An 11377-nucleotide genomic window follows, 5' to 3' on the forward strand; every position below is an offset into this window, starting at 1 on the left:
ATGTGGGTGCCCAGTTAAGACACTTCACCACCCATTGGATGTAAACAATAAGTTACTCTGCCCTAGGCACTGATGGGAAGACAGGGTGGGCAGGTTAGGGTCTTGGAAAGGAGAGAGTAACAAAGGATTAAATTACTTGTAGTGATTGTTCATCCATCCCTCTATTTTTCATACATCTTCAAACTTTAATATTACAATGTGAGTGTAAGCTCTGGCCCAAGATCCTATAGGGCTCCTGTAAATATTTATGCACTTGTCCTTGCACCTTCCACAAGATGGTGAAAACTAAAGCAGTTTAAACTCAGCTCTCATTCATGGCCCCTTGAATATCTTTCACTCATCTCACAGTCACAGAGGACGCAGGCCATCACTGAAGGAATTTAGTATTTGAATGAGGGTCCTTCTTTGCCTCTTATATTTTTGTATAATTTTTTATCTGAGCAACTAAGAGGGGCGGTTGCAAATATCTAGGAACTGGAGACCCTTTAGATTGCAGGTTCAAATACATCGCTGGTTGGTTTTGATCAAGAAGTTGTTACCATCTGATGGGAGTTTTGGTATTGTATGTGCAATACTAGCTTGGTGATGTTCATTCAGTTCCAATAAGACTAAAGATTATACCAAAACTCCACTAATAGTATTTGCACTAAATGACATTCTTCATGGCAGTCTCAGCAGAGAAACTAAGCACTGAAAGATATTGAGCATAAACTACTTCCTTACCTCTAGAGGTGGTTCTTCTTGGTCTGGGTAGAGTCAGGATGGCATGACTCATGGAGAAACTAGCACTCCTATTGCCTGTGCTGTTTCTGTTCTGTAAGTAAATGTGGGATAGCCTCAAGGACAGACAACCCAGCATCTTTCTGGAATATTACATTCACTATAAAATATTTTCTTCTTTCTTATTTTTTAAGTATCTTCCAACTGGGAAGAACAGCCTTTTATGGGAAAGATACTCATTCTAATTAATTTATTTCCATGATAAGATATACAGATAATAGAAACATAGAAGATTAGGGTTGGAAGAGACCTCAGGAGGTCATCTAGTCAAACCCCTGCTCAAAGCAGGACCAACACCAACTAAATCATCCCAGCCAGGGCTTTGTCAAGCCGGGCCTTAAAAATCTCTAAGGATGGAGATTCCACCACTTCCCTAGGTAATCCATTCCAGTGCTTCACCACCCTCCTAGTGAAATAATTTCTCCTAATATCCAACCTAGACCTCCCCCACTGCAACTTGAGACCATTGCTCCTTGTTCTGTCATCTGCCAGCATTAAGAACAGCCTAGCTCCATTCTCTTTGGAGCCCCCCCCCCTTCAGGTAGTTGAAAGCTGCTATCAAATCCCCCCTTACTCTTCTCTTCTGCAGACCAAATAACCCCAGTTCCCTCAGCCTCTCCTTGTAAGTCATGTACCCCAGACCCCTAATAATTTTCGTTGCACTCCACTGGATTCTCTCCAATTTGTCCACATCCTTTCTGTTGTGGGGGCCCCAAAACTGGATGCAATACTCCAGATGTGACCTCACCAGTGCCAACTAGAGGGGAATAATCACTTTCCTCGGTCTGCTGGCAATGCTCCTACTAATGTAGCCCAATATGCTGATAGCCTTCTTGGCAACAAGGGCACATTGTTGTCTCATCTCCAGCTTCTCATCCACTGTAATTCCCAGGTCCTTTTCATCAGAACTGCTGCTTAGCCAGTCGGTCTCCAGCCTGTAGCAGTGCATGGGATTCTTCCATCCTAAGTGCAGGACTCTGCACTTGTCTTTATTTACCCCCATCAGATTTCTTTTGGCCCAGTCCTCCAATTTGTCTAGGTCACTCTGGATCCTATCCCTACCCTAGATATTTTCACAGTTAACACCAGATTTTATACAGGACAAGTTTCCAGAAGCAATGTTGTAAGGTAGGCTTTATACAATATTATGTGTCCATTTTACTTTACTGGTGGCAGCATGCCATAGGCTTAGATGCTGCTGGACTGTCTCTGTTTTTCCCTTCCCAACATAGTGGAAAATCTTTTATTTACCTTTTTAAATTTATATAAAAATTACTATACTGTATACAATAGCCAGTAATTACAAACTTACATACTATTTAGGCACCTATAGAAAAGTGATTTGATTTTTATAGGCGCTGAATACTTGCAGCATTCAATTACATCGGTTTGTTTTGTAGATGCTCAGCACTTCTGAAAATCAAGGCAATTATATTTAAGTTCCCAAATTCAAATGTATGTACGTTGGTGAAATCCTGGCCCTATTAAAGTCAATTTCAAAACTCCCATTGACCCAAAAGGGTCAGGATTTCACCCCTAATGTTTTGTATCTAGGACCTTGATCCTGCAAACACTTTGTGCATGCTTTAATTTATTACTGTGAGTAGTCTGTTTGAATCCCAGTAGTGAAGTTAAGTACATGGAAAGTATCTGTAGGATCGGGGCCTATGTCTGAAAATTTTGGCCAGTGATTTTAAATGTACAGTAACTCTTCACTTAAGGTTGTCCCAGTTAATGCTGTTTTGTTGTTACGTTGCTGATCTATCAGAGAACATGCTTGTTTAAAGTTGCGCAATGCTCTCTTATAACGTGGTTTGGCAGCCGCCTGCTTTGTCCACTGCTTGCAGGAAGAGCAGCCCGTTGGAGCGAGCTGGTGGGGGCTTGGAACCAGCACTCCCTATTAGCTCCCCTAAGTTCCCTAAGCGGCAGCCGCCCAGCAGGCTACCAATTGCCGGGCTGTCCCTCCCCTCACTGCCATGTGCTGCTTCTGCCCTCTGCCTTGGAGCTGCTCCTGGGAGCCTCCTGCTTGCTATGCAGGGGGTGGGATGAAAGAGGGGAGTTGATGTCAGGGTGTCCCCCTCACTCGCTCCTGTCCCCTGCTCCTATATCCCATCTCCACAGACCGGGGGGGACGGGACGACAAGTCAGGGCAGGGACGACAGGTCACAATCATCATTGCTGTGTACAATAGTTTGTTTAAAACTTATAGTGTGTATATATATATGTCTTTTGTCTGGTGAAAAAAATTTCCGTTGCACTCCACTGGATTCTCTCCAATTTGTCCACATCCTTTCTGTCGTAGGGGCCCCAAAACTGGATGTAATACTCCAGATGTGGCCTCACCAGTGCCAACTAGAGGGGAATAATCACTTTCCTCGATCTGCTGGCAATGCTCCTATTAATGTAGCCCAATATGCTGTTAGCCTTCTTGGCAACAAGGGCACATTGTTCTCTCATCTCCAGCTGGAACCTGACCTTTTTACATTACCTGTTTTTTACCTGCTTACATTAATTCTTATGGGGAAATTGGAGTCACTTAACATCATTTTGCTTAAAGTAGCGTTTTTCAGGAACATAACTACAACGTTAAGTGAGGAGATACTGTATATACAAGTCTTCTTCTAAAGGATGCCAAAACATTTTGCAAATTTATACCAGTGTATTTACATAATGGACTAAATTCAGCCTCTACTAAAGAAGTCAATGGTACAACCCCCATTAATTTTAATGAGGGTAGGGATAGGCCCTGTGGATTTGATATTGAAAGGTTTTGAGCAGGCATAGTTGGGAGTGGTGAGTACTCAGGAGAGCCTCAGCACCATGCAGGTCAAGCCCTGTGTATTTGTGTATCAAGCCCTGTGTATTTGTGTATCAAGCCCTTATGTATTTGTGTATTTCTTCAGCAGGAGGTGAAGAATGCCTTGTGCAATTGAAATGGCAGAGGGAAGTTTAGACAGAATATAACTCCCAAACAGGAAGCTGGCCATGACACAAAGGTTAACACCCTTTTTCTTGTAAAAGTGTCATGAGATATTAAAAAGAAAAACACAGACAAAGTGATCAGAACTTTATTTTTACATTCTGTCCAACAAATACTACCTTAAACACACCATACTGACTTCCATGATTCCATGCTTGGACACAGTCTTGGACAAAAAGAAAAGGAGTACTTGTGGCACCTTAGAGACTAACAAATTTATTAGAGCATAAGCTTTCGTGAGCTACAGCTCACTTCATCGGATGGACAGAAGATTACCAGGTACTGATCAAGCAACACTGGTCACTGTAACAGCTGAGGTCTCCTGCCCAAGTACTAGCCCAGCCCTACCTGCATTATGAGATCCAACAAGAGCATAACCCAGCATGGTGTGTGCGTATGTTAAAACATTAGAATGGAAGTATATTAATCTTCAAAATCATGAAATGTTAACCCTTTACTGCCAAGACATTGAAAAATGCAATATGATATGGTATGTTTATCACTTTTCTCTTGGGCTAAAACTGAATCAGACTTCACATTTGCCCTTCCTCTGAAGCCATCCCCCACTATCAAGAACTGGTTGTCATTAATCAGGTTGACTTATGGTTGAATTTTCCCTGGAAACTTCCTTCGCTGGCAGCTGATTGTCAAGTTTCTCTCTCTCTTTCTCTCCTCCAAATGCCGTCTCTTTCTTCTGCCCTTCCACACCTATACTCATTATTAGCACTGTTATATATATAATGCCATAGGTGCACATGATGCTTAACATTCCTTAACAACCCCAGGCCTTCCCCAGGAGCCTACAATCTAAAGTGGATGAAAAAACAACAAAAATGATAATGTAGCATGATGGCTATAGAACTGGGGATGGGAGATCAACTCATTTATATTTTGTCATCTCATTCCCACTCAATTTTCCTTCATCTCCATGTCCTTCTGTGCAGATTTCTTTCTTCCTCCAATTCCTTCCATTGCTGAGTGTAAGAGTGGATCTCGTGCAGTTGCTTTTCAGTCAGTCCCTTTTTCATTGCCTTTAATCAGCCCATTTCATTCTACATGAAACATGTATTAAGACTACTGAGAACTGGACACCACTTAAAAGATGTTGCTGTTCAGAGGACCTATCCAACAGATCAGATCAGAAATACTGAAAACAACAGCAATGGGGGAGTTGACTAAATCTCTCCCTGCCATCCAGTGGGAGCTCTCTCCCACTCTTATTTCCCACTTCCTCTCAGATGAAGACTCTTCCACTTCCCTAGCCTTCCCGGATTCCTTTTAACATCTGCCAGAAGAAAAGTTCTCTCTCCATGTTGCAGGCAGCCCCACCTCCTTCCTGGAATCACTCCAGAGTCTCTGCTAGTTCCTCACAAACTTCAGTTTACATTGTGACTTGCTTTCTCACTACTGCTGCTGGCCTAATGGAGGTAGGGAACCACAGATTAGAGAAAGATTCAGGCCGTTTTATGATCCAAAAACTTTGCTTTTTGTGAAATATTCCAATACAGAGGTATTGCAAAGAAACATGGACTTTTTAAATAAATCACTGATAAGAATGAAAGTTAGAATTTTAAAATCTGAAATTTTGAAAATGGTTTTCATTAAAAAATGCAACCATTTCTGATTAAAAATGGACCACTTTTTACCCTAAAATAGTTCTACTTTAGACCAAAACCAATAACGTTTTGCAGGATTTTCATTATACTGCTGTATTTTTTAAAAAAAAAATCAAAATGACATGGGACCTTCATATTTTGGGGTTTCATTACATTTTTATAATGATTTCACAGCCATTTTCTGCTGTTGGATTGAACACCAAATAAATAATAATAATATTATTATTAATAATAATAATAATAATAATTAATAGTACCCGTGCAACTAGCAGACACAGTGCCGAACATGACTATTTGGTCTTCTGTAGTGTTGTAGCCATATTGATCCCAGGATGTTAAAGAGACAATATGTGTGAGGTAATATATTTTAACAGACTTTTGCACTAACACAGAGCTCAGAAAGAGATCTGTGTAAGCTTTGCAAGTTTGTCTCTCTCACCAACAGAAGTTGGACCAATAAAAGATATTATCTCATACCCGTTGACTTTCTAGTTATCTTGCTTTTGTTACATCCCATTCTTTATCTTTGTCTGCATATTGACTGCTAGATTATAAATGGATCAATGACAAGAATTTTTTTCTTGTATATCTATGCAGCACTAGAACACAATTTTTACCATATAAATAAAATATTATTAACAAATAACAGATTTGCACTGATCATGATATTTCACTGTAATGTCATCATATGCTTGCATTGTGTTTTTGGAAAAGAAGCTGGCTCATGAGCATTTTGTCTTCCTATCAGAACTTATCTTTTGTATGATATAAGCATATGAATTCTTGGCAAAAAACCCAAATTATTTAAAATAAACCTATTGATTTCAAAATACATACAAAAACAACTGGAGAAAAACATGAAAAAGAAAAAACTCAAAAAAAAGCAGGCATCAAACAAACAACTACATATTTTCAACTCCGATAATTGCTTCTAAAAATTATCTAGTAGCATGTTCTGAAGGTCAACAAATTTGGGCTCTGTTCAACCAAAGAGGAAGCGTGTTCAAGAGTTGAGAGCACTCCATGGAGGACACCCTGAACTCAACTCGTTAATGTATACATCTTTGAAAATGTGAGATTGAGCATCCCAGGAAATCTCAAGTGTCAGCATATTCCATGGAGAATGAGGCAATTTCTTAGGTACACAGAATTTACACATTATAGAACTCAAATGTTATGCTCTGCATAGCACATGCTATCTGGGAGCAGGGTATACAAGTTAAAAATGGAGTTTGACTGAGAATTCCACAATTGACATAATCAGTGGCTGCATAGCACGTGCTATCTGGGAGCAGGGTATATAAGTTAAAAATGGAGTTTGACTGAGAATTCCACAATTGACATAATCAGTGGCTGACAGTTTCACATGATAGTTATTTAGGTTGTGGTAATGTCCAAAACATGACTGACACGTTCTAAGCTCAGAGGAGGGAGAGTATCTGCTCCAAAGAGCTCAGAATAATAATTTTAAAAAAGCAATATGAGGGAAGCAAGTTGCCATTTGTCATTATAGTAGATGCATTTGCATTCAGGATAGAAATAAAATAATTGACATTATATTTTAGACTTCTGTGAATGCATATTGTATTGTATAGTATATGGAAAATAATTTTCTAGCATTTATTGTGCAGGATAAATACCACTGGTGTCACGTGACTATATTACGTGTTCCTGATATGGCATGCTGAAAATGTAAGCTTGGTAGTTTTGAGGTGTTCATACTTAAGTCTTCTGTACCATAAACATTTATTTCTTATAAATAAAATACCAGCGTGTTCTACAGTAATGGTCAAAACCACCACTGGACAGTTTCTGCTGTTCCTTACATGGAAGCACAATGCTGGGAGTTTGGGACGTGCATGATGCAAAGACTTTTCTCGTCGTCAGTATTCAAGCAATATTTGTTGCAAGTGGTGCCCTAGTCCAGGACTCTCAAGATTTCCTTATTTATGGAGAGGTCCAGCTACACTAAAAATAGGGAAATCCAAGCACCTCTCTGCACTCTGCATAGATGCTTCATGTCTGTAAGGTGCTTTGTTGGTATAAATTCAACCACAATTAAATTTGCAAATTACACCAAGATTGGAGACCTAGCAAACACCAGGAAAGGAAGAGACAAATTGGAAAGTAATTTAGAGAGATTAGAACAGTAGGGGCTATAGGTAACAACAGGAGATTCAGTATTTATATATTAAAGTCCTACATATAAGGAAGTAAACACAGATATAAAAAGAAGTGGTGAGGGGGTGTTATGAGTGAGCAGCATACCCATCACATTACTGTGAATTTTTATTATGAAAAACTGCTGTATTACGAGTGCCTATGTGTATGTGAATCCACCATTGCTGACAGGTTCTATCGCATGTATATATCAGACAGATACAAAAGGAAATACAAAGATTCATTTCAGTACTTTGATCTCACAAAGGTTATCTAAAAAAGGCAGCTCTATCCTTAAAAAAAATAGTTTAGCTGATTCCTATGGAGGGAGGGGGAAGATAGCTTCACTGGAAAATTAACAGGAGAACAAAAGAGGTCGGTGACTAAGAGGGATATGCAATAAAGAAACACACAGGAACAGGGGGCCCAGGGCCTGACAGGGAGAGGAAGTGTGAGGTGAGAGACAGCAAATCACAGAAGCTGAGTAAGGGGATCCAAGAGAAAGAGATCATCCAGGAGGTAGCAGTCTCATGGCGGAGACGGGCCTTGTCTACTTTCTTGAGGCCAGATGGTTCTAAGGACGCTGGACAACCCAAGGGACTCAGACCCCAGTCCAAGAATGCCCTGGAGTGGTTAGAAAACTGAAGGAGGGGCATGCAGCTAGTGTTTACTGTTTTAGATGATCTGTACTCTCTGATGCTTTGTACATTTAAGTATAAAAATGCACTAAGGTGTTAGACCCTGAGCAAAATGTATGTGTATGTGTTTATTGATTTAAAACTTCTGCATACCCCTGAGAGAGTTGAACTATAAACCAGAAGCTTCACACCTTTGAGATGGCATTTGGGAGACGGATATGTTTAAGCACTGGGGAGTTTGAAGGGTCAGCGCTGCACGAGGAGGGGCTAGGCAGTCGGACAGTGGGTTCCAACCCTCAGAGGGGGTTGCCAGATAGAAGGTCTGCACCCTAAGAGTGTGCCTATGGACCCCGGGAATGGGACAGTGGCTTGACTCCATTCAGGCTCCAGAAGCATAGTGCACCGAAAGGAATCCAGAGTACAGAGGCTTGGATTCCCCTCACAGCAGTCCTAGTAGGTGGTCAGGAAGGGGTGCTCACTAGAACCTGGGACAGTAGCTAATACAGAGTTAATAATTTCAGTTGATGGATGATGTGAATCACAGTATCAGAGGGTCACTGTACCATTAGTGAATAGCTTGGTATTCTTACTGGCTCAAGGAACATGGATATTGTATTCTTCAATTTACAAAGCATATTATATGCAAACAACAAAATCTAAAAGATGTGCAGCTTTTAGTGGGTGTACTACATTTTTATATGAATAAACTAGTTCTTCTCCCTGTATCATTGCTGAATAAAAGTCTTCAACAAGCTTATCAGAGCTGACTTAGAAAAGAACAATTCCAGAACAAGAGTTTTTAAGAGATTACTTTAACTTCACATGTATCCAGGTCTTGAAGGATTTTAAAAATAATTATTATCATCACTGAATACATATCAGCTTCCAGCATTCTGCTGGAAAGACACACATCACTGAGGTTTAGAAAATAATTTACTTAAGTAATTTAGGCTAGTGAAAATGTCATCTTGGTGAATCTAACATAGAAATACTGTATATACATACACCTTTTCATGAGATTTGGTCACTTGAACTATTGTCCCTCAGAGACAAATTTTATCACTATTACCTCTGCTGTCAGTCAATAATTGTTTTATTAATTTGGGGGATTTTTATTTAACATCTCCAGAGTTAATTTTTGACCTTCCCTCCTCTTCATGTGCTGACTTTGTATACCTTGTGATTTCCTTCTGTTCCTCTGTGATAGCATTGATTCCTGCCTTCCCTCTTTAGCCACTATTGGCCTCTTTTGTCGAGATAGCACCATCTCTCTCCCTAGCTGCCTATATCAGCCCTTCAGAAGAAACAGTGCAACATCTGCACCATGTAAGCTCTTGATTCCTGCCCCGATGCCTGTTCCTTTCAGGAGCCAGCACCATCCCACTCCTTTTCCCCAGTGGTGACTCCTTTGAAAAGCCAGTACTTGTGAGAATCCAGCAGCAATGTTGGCTGGTTTGAAGAGAGCAATAGTTTACACTATATCTCAGGGCTGATGTCCCAGATATACTGTTTCCCTCTATGAGGTCTAGTTCTCAGAGTCTTAAGGAAATAGTTCTGTGGCTGTAAATTGGCCTTATGACTGATATTAACTGATGTGATTTCAAATTAAAATGTTTATATTATAGATATTAGGGCTGGCCAGAAAGCAACAATTCCATTTAATGAAAAAGGTTTTGATTTTTGTTTTGTTTTGTCCTAATCTGGAATGAAAACAAGACCTTAAAAAATTTATCATGAAAACCAGAGTGCCATCTCAGTGATTGCTCTATTTGATTTGGACCTGGGATTTGAACCTGCTGGGCAAAGACCCTAACCCCTAGGGTATTGGTATTCTAGGCTTTTAGACTTTCCAGAAGTTCCATTTGGAGCTCTTATATTCCAGCCATTTTTTTCAACCAGCTTTAATAGATGCAGATAGATTATATCTTTAGATAGAGAAAGATCAAATACGTAAGCTAACTGTGCTATCTATTGTTTATCACTGCATTGGGCATGACACACTCAACCAGGTGGAAGGCTATATTCCTCTATTTTTGTCAGTAATATTTCTCTTCTCAATACAGTATTGACTTTGTGGTGTATCCACAGCAAGCTGATTCCTTTTGATGATTTCCTGGGACAGAACTTCTGATTAAGATGGTTGGAAAGAGGGCAGGTCTGATAGAGGCTTGAGCCTTCCACCTGATTGAATGTCCCATTGCCTGGCTCTAAGGAGCAAAAAACAAGAAACCCCAATTAACTCAATAGCTTAATTTAAAATGTAGCTTTACAGAAGAAATGTGACTAATTACTTTTATGATTCCCTAGTCAACAGGAAATTATTGCAACATAAATGATAATAAGCCTCCTTGGGATTACACAACAATTTTACACTAGCAAAACTTCAGTGAGGTTACGCCTGATTTATTTAAATCAATCAGAATCAGGCCAGATGTGTCTTAACAACTGTTGCAGCAGCTTAACAACTGCAGTGGAAGAAGACCCTGACATTGATGACCAAAAGTCCCAGAAGAAAAAAAACAATATCAATATGTAGGGCCCTACCAAATTCAGGGCCATAAAAAACACATCATGGACCGTGAAATCTGGTCTCCACCTGTGAAATCTAGTCTTTTGTGTGCTTTTACTGTATACTATACAGATTTCATGGGGGAGATTAGTATTTCTCAAATTGGGGGTCCTGACCCAAAAGGGAGTTTGCAGGGGGTTGCAAGATTATTTTAGGGGGGTTGTGGTATTGCCACCCTTACTTCTGCACTGCCTTCAGAGCTGGGTGGCCAGAGAGCGGTGGCTGTTGGTCAGGTGCCCCACCAGCAGCAGCACAGAAGTAAGGGTGGCAATGTCATACCATGCCACCCTTACTTCTGCGCTGCTGCCTTCAGAGCTGGGCGGCTGGAGAGTGGTGGCTGCTGACTGAGGGCCCAGCTGTGTGGGCAGCAGTGCAGAAATAAGCGTGGCAATACCATACCATGTCATCCGTACTTCTGCGCTGCTGCTGGCGGTGGCTCTGCCTTCAGAGCTGGGCTCCCGACCAGCAGCTACTGCTCTCCAGCTCTGAAGGCAGCACCACTGCCAGCGGCAGCACAGAAGTAAGGGTAGCAATACCACAACCCCCCCTACAATAACCTTGTGACCCCCCCAACGCCTTTTTGGATCAGGATTCCTACAATTACAACACTGTGAAATTTAATATTTAAATAGCT

Source organism: Dermochelys coriacea, chromosome 1 (genome assembly GCF_009764565.3).
Source record: "Dermochelys coriacea isolate rDerCor1 chromosome 1, rDerCor1.pri.v4, whole genome shotgun sequence".
Taxonomy (NCBI): Eukaryota; Metazoa; Chordata; order Testudines; family Dermochelyidae; genus Dermochelys; species Dermochelys coriacea.